Raw genomic sequence first — 19,545 nt, 5'->3', positions numbered from 1 at the left:
CCGAGGAGGGACCTCATACCTCAGCGCCCTCCGCGGCGGCGCGGAACCAACTACTCCTGGTTCGAGGCTAGCTCCGACCACGACCTGACTGACCTGGTCGCTCGCTCCCCGCGGGAAGAGCGGCTAGAGTCATCACCCAAATGTGTTTCTTCCACCGTGTCCTAGCCACATCGCTGCGTCAGCCGGGACTATCTCAATAACTTCTTTCTAAGTACGTCGGACCTTATCGTGTTGTTCGCCGCCTTTCCCCACGAATTATTAAGTGTCACCGCTGTCGCCTCCACAGGATCATAGCTCGAAGACCACAGACATTGTTCACGTCGCCGGGATGAAGCCCTTCTGCATTCCGGACAATTCCCAGTTGATCTCACCCATGTCAGCTCTCCCACCCGACCGGCGCGAAGTGTTAGAAAGATAAAGACGAGGAACGATTGGACACGGGGGAACGTGCGAGCAGCACGAGGAGCTGCGCTGTGGGCTTACGAACAGTTCACGATATCTGTCACGCCCTCCCTGACTATAAAATCACCCCCCATTTCTCACCCTTGCAATATATATACACCGTTTTTTTGTTTTTTTTTTAATCTTGCAGATTTGTTTTAAAAAAAAGTCGTGAAAGCTACACATCTGCGGTTTGTGCGAGTGAGTTATACGCCTAGGAAACATTATGTGGGTGGCTAATCTGCGATAAGTCGGCAAATTAATTAAAATTCACTAATTAACTTTTAATTTGTGAAAATAGACATGGTTCCAATTAGAAACTTGCTGAGCGTCGTCCAAAACCCCTAAAGCAGTAATTTTTAGAAAGACTGAGCGCGTGTGAAGCGCAGTAGTGCGCTGAAGTTACCACTCGTGGAACAGGTACAAGGCTGGGGCTAGATAAGAGACGGAAAAATTGCTCGGGCGCCTTATCGAAACCGCTAGCCTTATACCTGCTCCCCCACGAGTGGTAACTTTAATGCTCTACTACGCTTCTCACGCACTGAAAGTCTTTCTGAAAATGAGTGATTTAGGGGTTTTGGACGACGCTCAGCAAGTTTCTAATTGGAACCATATGTCTATTTTCACTAATTAAAAAGTTAATGAGTGAATTTTAATTAATTAGCCAACTTATCGCAAAGCTTAGCCACCCACGTTATGTCCCCCTGGGCGCACAAACCGCATAAGTGTAGCTTTCATGGCTCCCTTTAAAACAAATCTGCAAAAATAAAAAAACAAAAAACAAAAAAAAAGACACCCCGTATATATAATAGATGAAGTATAGGTAAATATAATACAATGGACCGGGAAAAGTTATTAAATCAAAGATGCGTACTGTCGGAGTTACGAATACGAAAGAGAGAGAGGGAAAACTTTTATTGACAGTATACGAGAATTCCTTAGAGTGCGGTCCTCGTTGTGGCCGTTGTGGCGGCGACCTCCTTAGCCCTTTCCACCAAGGCGCTTTGCACCTCTGGGACGGAGCTTCGGAGCGAGGTCTCCCACTCATCATGGGATGGGATTGAAGGAAAAGGGTCTTGTGGGCAAGCCCATATTATGTGGGGCAGATTGGCTTTGTCTCTACATAGGGTTCATTCCGAGGTGGGGTACATTGAAGGGAAGATGTGGGTGAGGATAGCGGGGTTAGGAAAAGTGCCCGTCTGGAGTTGGCGCCAACTATGGGCCTGCTCCAGGGTAAGGGACTTGTCGGCTGGCGGATAGACCTGACGGGAGAGAAGGTAGTGTGTGGTGATTTCATGGAAGCTGGATGGTCGGTCCCTGGCGGATCTGGCCCCGTGATAGGGATGGAGGCTAGGCCCTGCGCGGAGAGTGTATCCTCAGGCTTGTTCATGGGCCGCCTCGTTCCCCTCGAGACCAGCGTGCGCGGGTGTGCAGACCTGTCTGACGGGGGTCTGGGGTGGGTTTCTGTGAAGAATTTTGAGCGCTGGCTTGGAAATTCGGCCAGCTGCGAAATTTTGAAGGGCGGTTTTAGAATCCGTGATGATCACTGAGGGGGTTGGGATCACAGTGAAGGCGAGGGCTATGGCTACCTCCTCCGCCGTTTCTGGGTCAGTGGTCAGGACGGTGACAGCGTTGATGGGGGAGTGTAAGTTGTCAGTCACCGCCGCCGTGAAAGCCCCATGGTGCCTGTATTCTGCCGCGTCGACATAGGACACCCGGGTTATCCCCGTAGGTTCTTTGCAGGGAAATAGCGCGTTGTTTCCTGCGAGCAAGGCTATGGGTGGGGTGAACGTTTCGAGGTAGCGGATTTGCTATAATTTTGTTGTGGATGTTGGGCCTGATGGGGGATTTGTCTTGGTGGAGCTTGTGACATCCAATGTTTAGGCTGGCGAGTATGTGCCTACCAGTGGAGGTGCGGGAGAGTCTAGTCAGCTGGGCAGCACGATGTGCTTCTATTAATTCGTCCAGGTGATTATGCAAACCGAGTCCTTCCAGTTTGGCAGTTGGAGTGCTAGGCGGTAGGCGCAGTGCTATTTTGTAGGCCTTGCGGATCAGGGTATTAACGTTATTGGTGAAGGCCGGCGTGAGGCGTAGGTATGGGGCCGAGTATGTTAGCCGGCTTAGGACGAATGCCTGTAGGATGCGTATGCGATCCTGTTCGTTGAGGCCTTTATGTTTATTTGTCACCCTTTTCAGTAGGCCTATTGTTTGATTAATCTGACTTTCTATTCGCTCAAGTAATTTGTTATTGAGCCTATTCGCCTGGATCTGCAGTCCCAAGATTTTGAGCTCCGAGACCACTGGGATTGGCCTGCCATTGATGTGTAGTTCGATGTCAGCGTTGTTTTGTTTCCTAGTGTTCGGGGGCCGAAGTAGTATTAGTTCGGATTTCGCCGGAGAACAAGCGAGACCTGCTCTCTCTGCTTCCTCCGCTACTATGTCAATCCCTTGTAGCGTTTCTTCTATATGGGCGTCACTCCCTCTGCCGATCCAGAGGGTGATGTCGTCCGCATAAAGACTGTGTCGGAGTTGGGGAATTTGGCCTAGCCTTTTGGGGATGTTGATGACTGCCAGATTAAAGTGAATGGGCGAAAGCACAGCCCCTTGCGGGGTTCCCCTGCTGCCCAGTTGGGCAGTGTCTGACGTGAGGTCGCCAACGTTGATTACGGCAGTTCTACCGGAGAGGAATGCTTTGATGTAGTTGTACGTCCTCTCTCCGGGGTTTACTGACCCCAGACCCCCCAGGGTGGATTCATGGGTGACATTGTCGAATGCCTTTGTGAGGTCTAGGGCCAGGATGGCTGCCGTGTCGAGGTTACCTGTGGGTTTGATTATTTGTTCAGAGAGCTGTAATAATATGTCCTGCGTGGATAGCCCAGCCCTGAAGCCAACCATGGTGTGTGGGAACAGGTCTGCGTCATTCATGTGGTTGGTCAGCCTATCTAGGATGATGTGTTCCATTAGTTTAGCTAAGCAGGATGTTAGAGAAATAGGTATAAGGTGTTCTAGGGTGAGGGGTTTCCCTGGCTCGGGGATAAATATAACTTTTGCGTGTTTCCACGACTCGGGAATCCTCCCCTCTCTCCAGCATGTGTTGATGTAGTCGGTGATGTCTGTAATGGATGAGTCATCAAGGTTGCGGAGGGTGCGGTTGGTTATTCCGTCCGGTCCTGGCGCCGAGTTGGGTTTGAGTTTGGATATTGCCAACCTCACCTCCGCCTCCGCGATTTCTCGGTTCATGTTGGTGTTGGTCCGTCGTAAGAGGATCCAGGTCTTTTTCAGCCCAAGGTTACCGCGCATTTTATCGCAGATCTGTCCCCATTGGTCTCGCACCAGGGAACTCGCTTGTGAGCTGATTTGTCTCTCCAACTGGGACAGTTTGGTTTTCAGTTTACGGTTGTGTTCGTTCTTCCTCCATCTTTTTAGAATGCTACTGTAGGCTTCCCATAGATGTTGTAGGTGGGAGTCTACCGTTTCCGATGGAATGCTCGGGTCTAGCTCTTTGGTGGCTCCTCTGACATCCCTCAGCAGCTGATTAGTCCACTGAATGATATCGTCGATCTGTTCGTGTCTGCTTCTGTTTTCTGTTGCGTTGGACTCTCTGACTGCTCTGAAGCTTTCCCATTCAACCAGGGTGCTTTGCCTGAGGGTGCGAGTAAGCCTCATGTTGGGGGAGAGTGTTGTGCTTATGATGAGATGATCACTGCCTAGGCTGTGTTCAGTGACCGTGCTCGTGAGCCGGTTGATGCGTGATGAGAGGGTGAGATCTGGTGTTGTGTCTCTTTGAACACTGTTGCCTATGCGTGTGGGTGCTGTTGGATTGGTCTCTAATGTGAGGTGATGTGATTGTATCTGTAGCCAGAGGTCTCTGCCCTTACGAATACGAAGTTTATTGCGGCGTTTCGAGCGGAGACCGCTCTTCATCAGGTATATATACGCATATATATATATATATATATATATATATATATATATAGAGAGAGAGAGAGAGAGAGAGAGAGAGTAAACGTACTTCGTAAACGCACTAAAAGCTTCGAAGTACGTTTACTCTATACACTTTTTGTTGTCCTACGAAACTTATGTCACAACTTATGTAAGCCAGGCAAAACAGGAATGTGCCTTCGCGCAGTATTTTGAAGGGAATGTACAAAAATTTCATAACATAGCTACGTTTCAACTTTACTGTTCTTATCAATTCGTTGTTGTTGTTGCAATTCCCATTTCACGTGAATGACTTGCTCATAACCGTTTAGTCGAACAGGCGAGCTGGCTAATCCCGTTAAGAACGTCTCCGGGTGAAGAAGCAAAAGGCAATTGAGAACCTACTGCGATGTCGGTATGATCTGGAAAAAGTCGATTGTGCACATGCAAATTTGACGCTATTACTGAAATTAATAAAAGCGGAGTTACAAAAGAAGCAGACTTCTCGCGCGTGCCAAAGAAACAATAGGAGAGCGTCGTAGCGCAATTGATTTCGGTGATTTCGGTCACCTTATATACGGTGCACAAATTCCGATTGTTAGCGTCGGGACGACTGTCTTGTGCGTCTTCTACGATAAAGGCCGGCTCTCGTTGGTTTCAAAGTCCACTTTCTTTATGTGTTTGAGGCGACGCTACGCCGGCGTGGTCTCTCTTCCAACTGTTTTATGTTATGTTTTTTTTTTTTTTTTTTTTTTAATGCGAAAGCATTAACTGATTTATGGAGCAAGCTAACGTCATCAGTTTGAAGCGCGAAAACGGCACCTATTATAGTTTCCGCGATCGCCTTCGGTTCCATTGGCTGGCGCGCGTCGACGGGGCTCCCATTGGCCCATAGAGATCATACATACTAACTCTAGAGGAAAAGGTCCGCCATTTTCCCATACATTCTGGCTGCCGCAAGCGGCAGATCATGCAGGCAGACCCTCGGGGTCCCAAACACGGTTACATCATCAGAGCAGTTTGGTGAACTTCAACAATCCACGAACTTACCGGTGGAAAGATATTCGCGTTCCTTTCGAAGCTTTCTTTTTGCATAGCGCGCAGATGTACGGCCTCGCGTTAACGCTAAACTAAACCATATACACGGCTTCGCCGGTGGGGCGCGGCTGGGCGCGGTTGAGGAATACGAAACTGCGCAACCACCAGATTTCTGAGATTTCGACAGAAGGGAAGTTAATGCAGCGTAATGACTTTATTGCTTTTTATAAGCGTTAGAATAGCTCAGAATTTAGTTTACAACGTTAAATTATCACTGTTTATATTGCTGAGAGTTTTCACTCTTCGTGTTTACCATGGCAACGTTGCTTTCTTTCTCTCGTGTTCTGTCGCTCTCTTTTGCGATCGTTCACTCGGGACCCAGGATGTCGGCGCACGGGATTTGCCACTCCTCCTCACCCACCTTTACCCCCCTGCATTGGCCGCTGCGCTCGTCAGTTTTTACCACCGGTCACCCATGGCGCTGCGTGTCCATCAGCGCGCCGTAACACGGAGCGTCCAAGGTCACCAGGGGAGCACGCGCGCTGACCGGCGACGAAAAGTACGCAGCAGACGAAAAAGGGAGCGGACGAGCTGCTTGCATGCTTTCGCATTCGTAAGAAAAGTGCTTAGGTGTACCTCGAGCTTTTTCTTTCTGTTTTCTTTTTTGTTTACTTGACGTTAGAATTAACCATCGCGTATTTTGCTTTGCCTCAGGCTAGTTTTTACTTTCTTTCCTTTGCTTCGGCGCTTACTACCGTCGGTTCGTCTGCTACGCTATGCCCGGACATTTTGAGGGCCGTCTGCAACTTTGTTGTTGTTTCAGTTTTCTTCCCCTGTCGTCTGCGATAACCTCCTATTTTCGCCTTCGATTGAGTGTCTAATCCGAAATACATGTTTTTTTTATACTTATTAAATCCATTAAAAAGTGTAAGCTTTTTATACATTTCTACAAGCATTTTATTTGTGTACGCGAGCACATCTGCTATGAGTCATCGTTTGCTGATCAACCGGCCGCCTTCGGGCATACACCCGCGCACACTTGGAGATGACAGGCATGCAACGTGCTGCCTACCACTGCAAAAACAAGTTTTTGCCATTGTAGTGGAAAATCCTTCTTCCGTTTTCCGAGGACCGAACAAACGTAACTAAGTTACTGCAGCATTCAAATTAAACTGGATTAAACCTAAATCTGGCTTCAAAATCGCCACTGACGCCTCAACAGACGATTATGACAACTCCACGAAGATCGTGGAGAACTTCACGGACGACAGACCAGATGCACAACTTAACAGCCAGACCTGCAGCCGGGTGGGCAGCCAGTCAGATCTGTCATCGTGCTTGCAAAGTCCAACTGCAATCAGAAACATGGAACGCCTCGAAAGACATTATGTTGAAGAACAAGAAATATTCACGTGCGAAAATGACATCACCTTCCGACGTAGCTCGGCACCTAGCCGGTAACATTAGCCCTGCCTTCGACACACATTTCACTGATATATTGCACCAGACAAGAGTTCAGCTGAAGGTGGACTTGCCTGGACACGTACGTCAACAAATACTGGAATGTACTTTTGAACTGGTTCGTCAAGCGAGCAAACGAAAAACTTGCCAAAGTCACTGGGAAAAGAAATGCGAAAGCCAAAAAGGTCACACACTGCTTGCTCGTACCAGATGGCAGCGTGCGACTCTTATTTACCGGGCAGTGTGAGCTGGACTACGTTAATGCTTTCCCGTTTTGTTTTTAGTTCCTACCAACGCCGCGAAAACAAATAAGCAAACCTGTAACAAGCATCTGAAAAAGAAAAAAAGTAATGTTTTTTTTTTTTTTTTTTTTTTTTTTTTTTTTAAACTAGTTTGGCCGTGTTGCTTCCGCTTTGTTTGTTGTGGACTCAACACCGACGGCGACCACCACCTGCGCAACGATGGTCGTCGTTGAAAGTTTCTTTACTGGGTGATTTGTACCTTTGTATCGTCTGCTAACTTTGTTTTATTCGCCGTTGTTCGCGACTATTCCCCATTTCTTTTTATTTTCGTCTGGGGTGGGACCCCATCTTTCCTACAAAGTTCGGAAAGTGTTTGCACGATCATTTTTCTCGTTACGTTTTGTTTTTGTTATGCTGCAGCAGCTGGTGCGCTTGCTCTGGTAACATTAACATGTTGTTTGCGTACGTTTTAATTATCACCTATTTACGTAAGGAATAGTGACCACTCAGTTTGTAACGGATCAACAGTAACCTCTTACGACGAAGTTCGAGCAGCTTTTTCTGCGCTTCCCAGACGCGTTTCAAACGCGTGTAACTCCCTGAGTGGCGTTTGAGACCGCTAAATAAACTGCTCTATCTTGATGAAAATAATCCCTGGAGGAGGGGAACAAGAGGGAAAAAGGACAAACACAAATCTCCAAACACAGCTAGGTGACTGGTGCGCGACCGAATAACAACGCGCGCATAATAACAACGCAACGAAATAACAACGCGCGCATAAACAAAGATAAAGCAGTGCTTATAATGCAATTAAATGCAAAGGTGCAAGCTAGCTGGACAAGAATGATGAAAATAATCCCTGCCACCAGTCCAACACCACAAGCGTGAAGCTTGCAATTTAAGGTTATTATAATCATAACCTTAAATTGCAAGCTTCACCCTTGTGGTGTTGGACTGGTGGCAGGGATTATTTTCATCATTCTTGTCCAGCTCGCTTGCACCTTTGCATTTAATTGCGTTATAATCACTGCTCTTTGTTTATACGCGCGTTATTTGATTGTCGTTGCAGTTGCGATCAGTGGATTCCGCTTTGCGAGCGGACTGACCGTAATGAATTGTTTCAGCTGTTGGGTGACGAAACGAGCGGGGCTCGCGAGAATCGCGGACGTCGAGGAGCTTTTTCCATTGCGTCGTCTGCTTCCGTAGAGTCCGAGCCCGCTAGAGGCGCCACTGTCGCGTTCGCCGCCACGGAGGAGCTTCCAGTATTGGCGAAGCTATATGGTATTTGGTCCGATTTTTCTATGACCGGCTAAATCAGGCATGCGTGATTGCAAATGCGCAAACACGACAAGTGCTGCCGTGACAACGCACTTTTACCGCTGCTGGATTGACTCCATCGGATCTAGCGTCGGGTGCGGTCGTTTCCTTGGGGCCAGAGCTCTGAATGGGGCTTGCTCCGTGAACGTCGTTTCCCCGCAGTACACCGGTACCGTGTGTGAAGCCCATTCAACGAAGCTACGCCGCCCTAGAGCACTGCACGGGCCCGGTCCAGCCCGAAGGCCGGGTAGCACGCATTTTCTCGGGTCCGGGCCGGGCTCGGGCATGAACAAAACATTTTTTTCGGGCCGTGTCTGGGCAGTCGTGTGCCGAAAATTCTAAATCGTTGATAACAAAAAAGTGCGCTCATTGATCTTTTAGGTTGATGCTTAGACAGTTTTTGGGTTAAAGCCTGCGAACTTTTTCGGGCTCATGTTTGTAATCTGTCGGGCTCGGGCTCATATTTAAAATATTTTGTCGGGTTAGGGCCGAGCCCGGGCAGTCTCTCTACCGGGCGGGCCGGGCCTAGAAATAATTAAATATTCTGTCGGGCTCGAGTTGGGCCGGGTTGGGCCGGGCCCAGACATTCAGGTCTGTGTAGTGCTCTACGCCGCCCGCCCTTCCGCTCAGATATGCATGCGGCGTTGGTATTAATCGAATGTATGTTATTTCATACATTCGATGCTAAACTTATCCTAAACTTGAAAAACATTCGCACATATGTATCGTAGTGACTCGGCAGTGAAGCGGGCTCCGAGTTATCAGTTCTGGTCTTGGGACATTTGCAGTTGTACAGCGTGCCCACGAATCCGGATGAAGCTTTAAAGGGGTACTACAACGAGATTTCGGCTCTTATTTTTTGGTCTATACGTGTTCAAAGGAGCAGTATCACAGCGGACACACCAATATATTGTTAAAAAAGATACGAAAAGGAATTTTAAAACAAAATAAACGATTACCAAAGAGCACCTGGTGGATGTCGCTAAAGCCTCGTTTGTAATGCCGGTCTAGGAACCTTGACAGGTTGTGACGATAACTGTCTCGCCATGCTTTGAACCTGACGTCATCCCGACAGCTCTACGGCCAGCACAAGAGAAGAGGGAGGGAGGCGTCCCAAACATGGCTATTCTCCCTCTACAAGATTATAGAAGATTAACCCGTCACTCAAAATTCACACAAAAGCAGATTTGCAGTTGCGGTGGCCCGATGGCTGGCGTGCTTCGACCGCTTCGATGGGTGAAACGGCTAGGGCATCCTGACGACGTCAACCTTGCCGCAACTTTGCTCATCCCGAGAAAGACTACGTCACAATTGCGCTGGATGCTCTCAGCGCTTGCCAGAGTGGGCCGCTTAAAACGATAAATACAGCCATCAGGCTCAAAAAACAACCGTGCGATTGTCATTTACGGATATTGTGGATCATATTCAACCTATTCCTGAGTACGACCGGTATATTTCAAATTTCGTTGAAGCACCCCTTTAAAGGGATACTTCAACGAAATCTGAAATATTCCCGTCGTGTTCAAAAATAGGTTGAATATGATCCACAATATCCGTAAATGACAATCGCACGTTTGTATTTTGAGCCTGGTGGCTGTATTTTTCGTTATACGGCCCACCCTGGCAAGCGCTCGGAGAAGGCCCAGCGGAGACCACGTGACATCCAACGCAATCGTGACGTAGGTCGTCTCAGGACGAGCAAAGCTACGGCGAGGCCGACGTCGAGAGGATGGCCTAGTCGTTCCTGTCACCGAAGCGGCTGCTTTTGTACGAATTTTGAGTGCCGGGTTAATCTTCTGTAATCTTGTATAGTCAGTTACAGGTTAAGAAGGTAGCGGCAAATGCCCCTCAAAGGGAATCAGATATCCCTCCGCCACCTCCGCATCCAATAGCGTCCCGCCATTTCCGTGACGTCGCGGCCAACGCGCGAGGAGGGTCTTGCCTTTCTTTACATATTTGCTTTATCTTTCGACTTTGACTTAGCATTGTGGAAGCCACGAGAGGGAGATTAGAGTTTTCCCCCACCGACGGAAACAAATACGACTTTCGGGGATTAGCTTCCCCCCCGATGGATACAAAGGCTGCTTTCAGGGGCTCGGTTCCCCCTTCAATGAATACAAAGGTCGCTTTCTGAAAAAGTGGGATCCGAGACAAGTTGGAACCCATTGAAGAGGAACAAGGAGCGTTTCCAGTGAACTCTTCTTTCGACTGCGGAGAGATTTGGAACGGGCGCATCACCGCTTATGGGAGGAGCTTCTCCTACCTTCTTGACTTGTAACCGACCGTTCCATTAGGGTCATAGCAGAGAGGGTAAAAGAGAAAAAAATGCACTCCCCCTCTCACCCCGCATCTCGTCCGCTCCGCCGAGTGGGCTGTAGCTAGCGTCCGGCTGGCGTGCAAACTCTGTTTAAAATCGCGTCATTTTGGAACTTTCAAGCGCAGATGCGCAGATTTTGGTATGCCAGTTGTCGTGTAATACTATGCTAGATAAAGACTCACAGGGTTCAATTGCGCTGTTACCTGCGCGCAAATAAAAAAAAAAAGAGGGAAAACTGTGCCAGATTGGCCGGTCTCTTTGGCGAAAAGTAAATCCGGTTGCTGTACCTTTTTTACTATACAAAAGTTCGTACTGGTGTAGGCCTTTAGTGACCATGAGTGGAAGTCTGAAATAATAAATAAAACGTGCTCTCCTGCCGCAATACAAGCAGTAGTTGAGGGTAGTACTGCCGGCTGACTCAACTGCTATTTAAGTAACGGAAAAAATATATGCTAGTTGACCATTTAGCAAAATAGAACTACAGAGAGCTATAGGCTGATTTTGGAGTAGCAACAACTATTTTAAGAACGCGAACCACTTCACAACTGCAGCCACGAGCGAGAGTTCCATGTTCGTTAGAGCCCGCCGATACAGCCCAAAGATGGAGAACGGCAACCTCCCGGTTTGTCGTCTGCTAGCGGAGTCGGCGCGTGCCCTCACTCTCGTTTTACCCCGCCGAACCCGCTGAACTTCCCGGACGTGTGGAGAGGGCGCTGCGGTAGAACAAAATGGTGCCGCCCAGAGAGCGCTAAATGGAATGGTCTATACACTCCGTGCGGGAACTATAGGGGGCGCTTTGAAAAACGCGCGCAGCGCCGCTAGCGGAGGAGCTGGCGTTCGACCGTGAGGCGCGTTCAGCAGCCGGCGGCGCCTTTTCGCATGCCAAGCTGTGGCGGCGGAAGCGCGCGCGGACGAAACATCTGCTTTTTGAGCTGATACGTTGAGGGTGACGTTGCATGAATGCTGGGGCAGATCTAAGAAGGGCATTTAGCTGTTCTCCTCTTCTTATACATTGAGTTTTAGTCGTTATTCGGGGGAATTTCTCTAGTTGCGGCCAAAAAAGGAGTTGGAGCAATTTTCCGAAAAGCAAGACGACCGCCACCATAATTGCTTTGGGTGGGACATTTATTTCGCTCATCGCGGTAAACGTAGGACTGCTGGAGCGATGATATTGGAGGCGAGTAAAATGTCCACTAAGTTTCTGCACGAAGTGTGCCAAGTTTCATTAAGACAGCAGGTGTGAAAGTTGTTTCTAACGAATAAAGAAATAAAGCTGTACGGTATATCCAATATTGGACCCAAAATGTTGTGTTATAGCGGGCTGTGCAAAGTGCAGATTTGGGCACACAGGTGCTTGTACTTCACAGTAACATGACACAGCACTTATTATACAAAAAAAAGGTGGCATAGGGAAACCAGGTGAAAATTTGGTTTGGGCGGTGTAACTCAATGGGAACCGGTTTTGACCATGAAAAGGCTGTCAACGGAATAACACTGGTCGGGGGAGGTTGAGACTTTAGGAGTAGGTAGGGACTAGTGGACTGTACTTCCAATTGAAACAACTTTACGAAAGGCGGTTTCAAAGCCGAGAAAACGAAGTTGTCGGCCAACACACGGTTTGGCCGCCAAGGGCTTTTGCGGCCAGCTGTTGTGTAATAACCTGTTGTGCGAAGTGCTGATTTTCGGCCCACGGGTACTTTGACATGACCGTCACTTGGCACAACACTTATTATAACAAAAATAGTTGGCGTAGCGAAACCAGGTGGAAATTTAGTTTGGACGGCGTAACTAAATCGGAACCATGGCTTTAACCGTGAAAGGCTGTCAGAAAATACCACTCATCGTGGGAGGTGCACACTTTACAGGTAGGAAGGGACCAGTGGACGGTACTTCCAGTTCGAACCACTTTGCGATAGGTGGCTCTAAAGCCGAGAAAAAAAAATTGTCTACAGAACTGGAACAGAATTGTCTACAGAACCTTGTCAGTGTATCCACATCCAAGAGGAGGCTGACCAAAAAAGGAAGCACACCACATAAACTTCCATACTCAAACGCCAATTCTCCAGTGATTCCAAGTTTCATGGTTGTTTTCTTTAGACTTATATTTGTCACTTTTTTTACCGTTCAAATCTTTCTTCATGAAGTACAGATTGCGTGCCATATTTGTCCGGAAATATCAACGACACGTACGATGGGGACGAAACTTCTTTGGAGGGCATTCCTCCAACGAAATTGGCACTGCATACCCGCGAGTGTGGGATGGCATTTCAGTTCGTCCCATCGGCGCTGACACATGTAGGCGTTACTGGTACGAAAACAAACGCAGAGCGCAAAGCGGCAGTGTAGAATATGTCAGCCGTGCCGACACAGTGGCAGACACGATCGGGACACCAAATATCTCGCGTCGTACGGCACGGCTCCATCGTTGTCGCTGTCCCACAAAACATCGGCGAGGTGAAAAACTGTGAAACTTTGTCTCCACTAGATACGACGCATAACTATTGAAGCACTTAATGACGCAGCACAGGCAGCACTTCATGCTGTGAACCCAGCGCAACCGCACCACCCCGACTTCAACGCGTACCAACGTACGCGGCGTGGTTTCGGTTTCGTTTTCTCTGGGGTGCTCACTGCCTACCTTCGGTACCGGCCGCGCGGCGGCGCGCCAGTCGCGTCGCACGGAGTGTATAGGGGGACAGTAGCGACTTCTGCGACACACAAAAGGCATTCTCGGGAAGAGGGGAGTTCCTTAGAGTGCCTTCATGTGCGCTTCGCATAGGGTGATGCCAACTGCCTGTTTCCCTTTCCCACACCCTCTTCCACCGCCATTTTGTTCCTCTTATTGTTTCCCCGTGCGCCGGAAAGTGGCCTTTGTGTCCATCGGTAATCCCATCCGAGGGGGAAAATGCTAATCCTCCCCCCGTGGGTTCCACAACGCTGCTCCGAACTTCTGAGATAAGGTGCTTGTTTCCGGGAGGGTTATAAGCCCCACGGATTATCGCCGAGGAACAAAATGGCTGCTGGTTTGTCGGCGAGTGGTATTACAAAGGGTGGCATCACCCTAGCAAAGCGCACATGAAGGCTCCCTATTCTGCCCCTCTTCTCTCGTCGTGGCCGGAGGCGAGACAACCTTCGTCACTAGCTGGCAAGGTCCCTAGACGGGCATTACAAACGAGGCGTTAGCGACATCCACCAGGTGCTCTTTGCTAATCGTTTAATTCGTTTTAAAATTCCTTTTCGTGACTTTTTTAACAATATATTGGTATGTTCGATGTGATGCTGCTCCTTTGAACACATATAGACCAAAAAATGAGCGCCGAAATTTCGTTGAAGTATCCCTTTAAAAGGGGTACGGAAACGAAATTCCAGCGCTCATTTTTCTAGCTTTAATATGTTGCATGTTGCAGCATAACCTCAAAAACACAAGTGTTTCAATCAAAGGCACAAGAAAACTTGCAACATAGGTCGGGACGTAGCAGGAACCGTTACGTAGCCGCACTAAACATCGGAGCAGCGACGCTCTTTGGAGTACGCTCAACCTCTTAAAGAGATCATGAAACGATTTTTCAACTTTTTCCTTCTCAGCTCTCAAGATGACGGAAAGGCGGCAATCCCCTATTGCTCGGACCCTTGTTTGTGTACCCGGACACCGCCATTCTCCCCATAGAAGATTAGCCCGTCGCTCAAAACTCAGACAAAAGTTGCTTTCCCCACACCGTTCAGCCCTAAGCTGACAATGCTGTGGCAGCTACGTACTCGTTGGGCCAGCCACACGCTCGTCACCCCACAGGCAGTTTGAACGGCTCGGTTGTAACGCGTTGACGCCACCACAACGCCTGACAACGCCACCAACGGCAAAACTCATAACCACGCAAGCCTTGCTACGTCACGAATGCAAAAAATCGTTGTTTCTTTTTTTTTTTTTTTGCGCCGGATATTTTATGACGCATCGCGCTCTCCGTTCGCTTCCCTTCGAGCGCCTGCTCGAGCGCACCGTTTGGAACGAAAAATATAGCCAGTCGTTCAAAATACAAACGTGCAATTATCATTTACGGTTACTAAACGTCATGCTTGACTAATTTCCGAACGAAATTTGGATATTTCAATAGTCGTTTCCGTACCCCTTTAAAGTGACCGCATAAATCGGCTTGGTGACATAAAAAAACAAGACAGTACACGAAGAAAGACAAGTATCCCATTCCTACCGTAGTTGCAATTTTGAAAGCACCAATAGCCAATGCAACAAAGTAACATAAAAAAACTACGTGATTTTTTTTTTTGCAACCTTGCTATGCAAGCAGAAAATGCATCATTGAGTATATGCATATTATTTTATGGAATTCGAAAGAAATTAGATAATTTGATCCACTTTGCCCACAATCCTTCTTGAATCGACAAGTTTTCTGTTTGATAAAAAAAAGAAAAAAGATTTAATGGATTTAACTTGCATTAATGAAGATGCACGAGACACTTATTCAAACATATTCAGAGTTCTGTGTCGGCACTACACATACCTACAGCCTCTAACATAACAGCAAAATAGAGAGACCGACAGCTTTCTTATGGATGAATGGATGGTAATGCAGAGCCGTGTACAGAGAGTTTGGTCAATGGGTGCACGTGATGTTTTGATCATGATCATGCAGAGGGATGTAAGAAACGAATGTGCCGCTCAACTGTTTTGCTCGGACAGTGTGTGACCGCTGGGACGCCAGATCCTCGGTCCTCGGCGCCTGGCGTACGGATTAGGTCGATTGTCCCGCTAGTCGCACTGTTCCACCACGATTTTCTATGACCGGACTGAAATATCATGTGCACCACATTTTCAATCACCGAGAGTTCCTCCGACGCACTTATTTTGTTTCTCGCGACCACCGCCAGGGTATTATTTCCGGCTTCTGGTTGACCACATTGGAATTTGTGAAGACGCCCTGGAACACGCCCAGACCGCTCTCGGCCAATGGCGCCTCCCCGAATTGTCTCCTATACTTCCCAATGAATGGCCAAACTCTCTACATATACGGCTCTGAGGTAATGGCTATATACCCTTCGTGACGGACGGCAGCTTGCGTTACCTAGCCTAACATTTCGTCATCCAGTTTTAAAATTTGTATATATTTTGTTCTAATACAACTATCCCCCCAAAAAATGTATGACGTGACATCCAAACCTATCGCCTACCGTGCTACCTGTGCTTCCACTGTACTGGATGGCCCATGTTAAAGGGTGGGAGCGAACCTCGTACACAACCCTGTTTACTTCCATTACTCCGTATTCAAATCGTCGGCTATCCCCCTTATCACCCGGTTAGCTTCACCACCCGCTTCTGTATCTGCAAAGACTGTCCCCAGACCTCTTGGATGGTGCATATTTGCACATGCACCGACTCGCTTGGGCGAGTCATAATCCGATTACGAAGCCTTGCTAAGGCGTCGTAATTAGGGATGGCGCGAACCACCCGAGGTTCGATTGCGAAAGGTTTCGATATTTTCGACCGTACGGAGATTCGAAATCGAAAAATTCGGAACTTTCAAAAATCGTGGAGTTTCGAATTCGGAAATTCACGGTTTCTAAAAGTTTGGGTTCGATTATTTCGAATATTTTTTTACTTGAGGTTGAGAAATTCGAAGATTTCGAACTTTCCTAACTCGAAATTCGAGAGAATCGAATTTCTTTGGATTTGAAAATCAAAAAATCGAACATTCGAATTCTTAAAGACGAAGTTCGATAAATTCGAAAATTTCGATTTCCTTTCTACATAAAGTTCGAAGGTTTCGATTCTCTTTTAGCGCTAAATTCGAAAAAAAAAACAAAAAACAAAAAAAAAACTTAGGTTTCGAATTTCTTTCAAGTCCAAGTGAGCAAAGTTCGAAGTCCGGTTCTCATGTTCCACCAGTTTCAGTTTCAAATAAAGGCCCGTTCACACTCTTGCGACCCGGTAAGACCGAGAGAGACCAGACCGGTTTTTAAGCCTCTTGCCAACGTTACTAAAACACTCAGTTGGGAAACTCGCCGTCAAAACCTGGGCCGCTGGCGTCCACCTAGACCGAGCTAAATGCGACAACAGCGCCACTCTTTATCGTTTGTCTGTACTGTGGTCACCTCAACCTCGTTGGGTCACCTTGAGCTTTTTGAAAGCGTTTTTGCGTAAAAACAAACGGAAAAGACTCTTTTTTGTGTGAAATTTATTGGAGTCTAGTACAAAAAGAGGTGCGCGTTATGTTTTCAAAATCTTTAGTTTGCAGGGTTTTGCGGCACAATTAATATTGTTTTTATACAACCATGCCTCAGCGGGACTTTCAGGTAGCGCGTCCTAGAGCACTATATAGCTCCTACGGAGCAGAGTAGCGCAATCCTTTGAACCCCGTGTTTTGCCGACAACATGGCCGACAGAGCGGCTCGGCGCGAGTCACGTGGTACTCAGGGTTCCAGGAGGCGGTCCGCCCTATGGGAGAATACATGGAGATCGACATAACACGGCTGATTAAAAAACTAACGGCGAGTTCACATTTTTCAAAACTAGCCTGTCGTGAAGTTAGTAAAGCGCTAAACACTTTATCAAAGTTTTAATATTATCGGATGCGTGTGCAAATTTTGAGAAGGCAATTTCCAAGGCAATGGCGTTTGAAGCAGACGATTTTTGCTCGCAGCGGAGATGGGCTTTTCGGGTTGGCCGGAGCGGGTCACGTGAATGGTGTGACGTCGCCGTGTCGTCTGCTGCATGATTCCGCTCAGGCAATTTTTAAAAAAAAAGTTACGTCCTTGTATGGCACAAAACTTATCGCATATTATTCTAAAATGTTCCATTATTATGTCAAAAATGATTTCCATTCCGCACATCCCCACAAAACTGAAGAAACAACGATTTTCTCACGTTCTCCGTGCATTTCTGACCGCAGTTGGAACCTCCGGGCGTTCGCCGCTAGTCGCCGAGAGACGGCGTTCTAGATTGCGCTACTCTGCTCCGAAGGAGCTATATAGTGCTCTAGCGCGTCCCGACCTAGGTGCATTTTAACTTCCGTAGTTCGACGCGGCGCGTCCGCCGGGGAGACAGGGTGGTACCCTTGTAACCTCTTCTGCCGTATCTCTTCTGAAAGCCAAAATAGAAGTCACGTGCAGTTCCTCGAGTGGCCGCTGCAGGAGAAATGGTGGCGTTGTGTTCGACATTAGCTCGGTGCTCGGAGACAGAATTAGGCCACTTTTTCAAAGCTGTCTCTATGGGAGATTCCCAACTGAGTGTTTTAGCAACGCTGCCTCTTGCGATCTCTTAGGACCAGCTCCGCCGCAGCGCATCCAATCCTAAGAAGTCGCCAAAGGCTTAAAGGGGCCCTCCGGAGCTTTCTGCGATCGTCTGTTTATGTTGTTATATTGCGCAGTAGGTGCAAGTAAATATGTATACAAAGTTTTAGATTACAAAACCGTTTACTAAGCAGATGGCAGAAGAAATATATCGGGACTATTTTCTCTTGGAAGACAATCCCCCATTCCCTGCCCATCGCTAAAACTTGACCAATGGAAATGCTGCATCTCGCGGTGAATGCAAACGTTATTATTGCAACACTTTTTAAGCTTGTTGTAAATTAGAGTTTGAGAAAAACGTAAACTGATTGTGGTGCGGGAAACATAGTCCGCAATTATCGCTCCAAAACCAGCGAACTATGTTTTCTCCCCGCAAGCGTGTTGCTAGGGGGTGATGCGTCGGCTCGTCTGCTTCCCGGGGCGTCCGCAGGCGTGCGTTTGCGGGACACGTGTTCCTTCTTCCCGTGGATCCCGACTCCGAAGCCAGCTTTGCGATCCTTCCACGTCAACGAGTCAAACTTTTCCTTGTCATCTGTGGAATGCGACTGCGTATTGCAGTAGCAGCGCGACGGTGCGGTGCGACGAACGACGACTGCCGAGCACGAAGTCCGGGCAGTCCGGGCTCGTTGACGACGGTCCGCGCGTGTTCGAGAGATTCCTCCGCGGGTCGGCGGTCGGCCGTTGGTGACGCGCCGTGACGCCGGAATCTTTCGCTCACTATTGGCTGACGCGTAAAAAGATGCCCCTCCCGTTTTCCGGGGTCATCTCAGAAAGGGGGGCGTGCCGGGGACTTTGATAGCAATTTTAATAGGGAAATCCGCCGCGCATGACCGTAATTTTATGATTTTTAGGATCCTTAGGGCCTGTAGATTGTGTTACCGCCATAAATAGACCATCGCAACGCTCCGGAGGGACCCTTTAAAATCCGGTCTGGTCTCTCTCGGTCTTACTCGGTCCCAAGAGTGTGAACGGCGCTTAACGTTTTCACGCCTCACTGGTTTTTTCACGAAATCAAATTTAGATAGAAATGTTCGGGTGTGATATTTAGACTGCGCGAAGTTGGTCACGAGTGTCCCGGATATGCTGGATTATTTGCCAGTGCAGAGTGACGTGTGCAGATCAGTATTGTGACCGCCAGCCCGGGGCGGGGTTTAACGTGCATCACGCAGTAGTGATCACACGAACGCACTGTTTAACGATACTCACCCAGTTCGAAACGGCCAGGGGCGGGCGGGCAGGTGGTTGAGGCTCAGAAAAACCTTGAAGCGATCTGGAACTGCCTCTCTGCCCCCTGCACGCTGGTAGTAATCCGCTCGAACGCCGCCCGAGTGACGCTGGCATATAGTAAGCTTAGTCTGTACATGATGCAAAATCCTGATACTGGGAATGAAATTTGAAAGAAAAAGTGTAAGAAGACAGATAAAGAGGGGACAGGACAACCAACGTCTCAAACTCATCTCACGACAACGTCTCAAACTCAACTCTGCTGAGTTTGAGACGTTGTTTTGT

The sequence above is a fragment of the Ixodes scapularis genome, unplaced genomic scaffold (genome assembly GCF_016920785.2).
Source record: "Ixodes scapularis isolate PalLabHiFi unplaced genomic scaffold, ASM1692078v2 PGA_scaffold9__187_contigs__length_104089568, whole genome shotgun sequence".
Taxonomy (NCBI): Eukaryota; Metazoa; Arthropoda; class Arachnida; order Ixodida; family Ixodidae; genus Ixodes; species Ixodes scapularis.
This window is presented reverse-complemented; position numbering follows the sequence as displayed.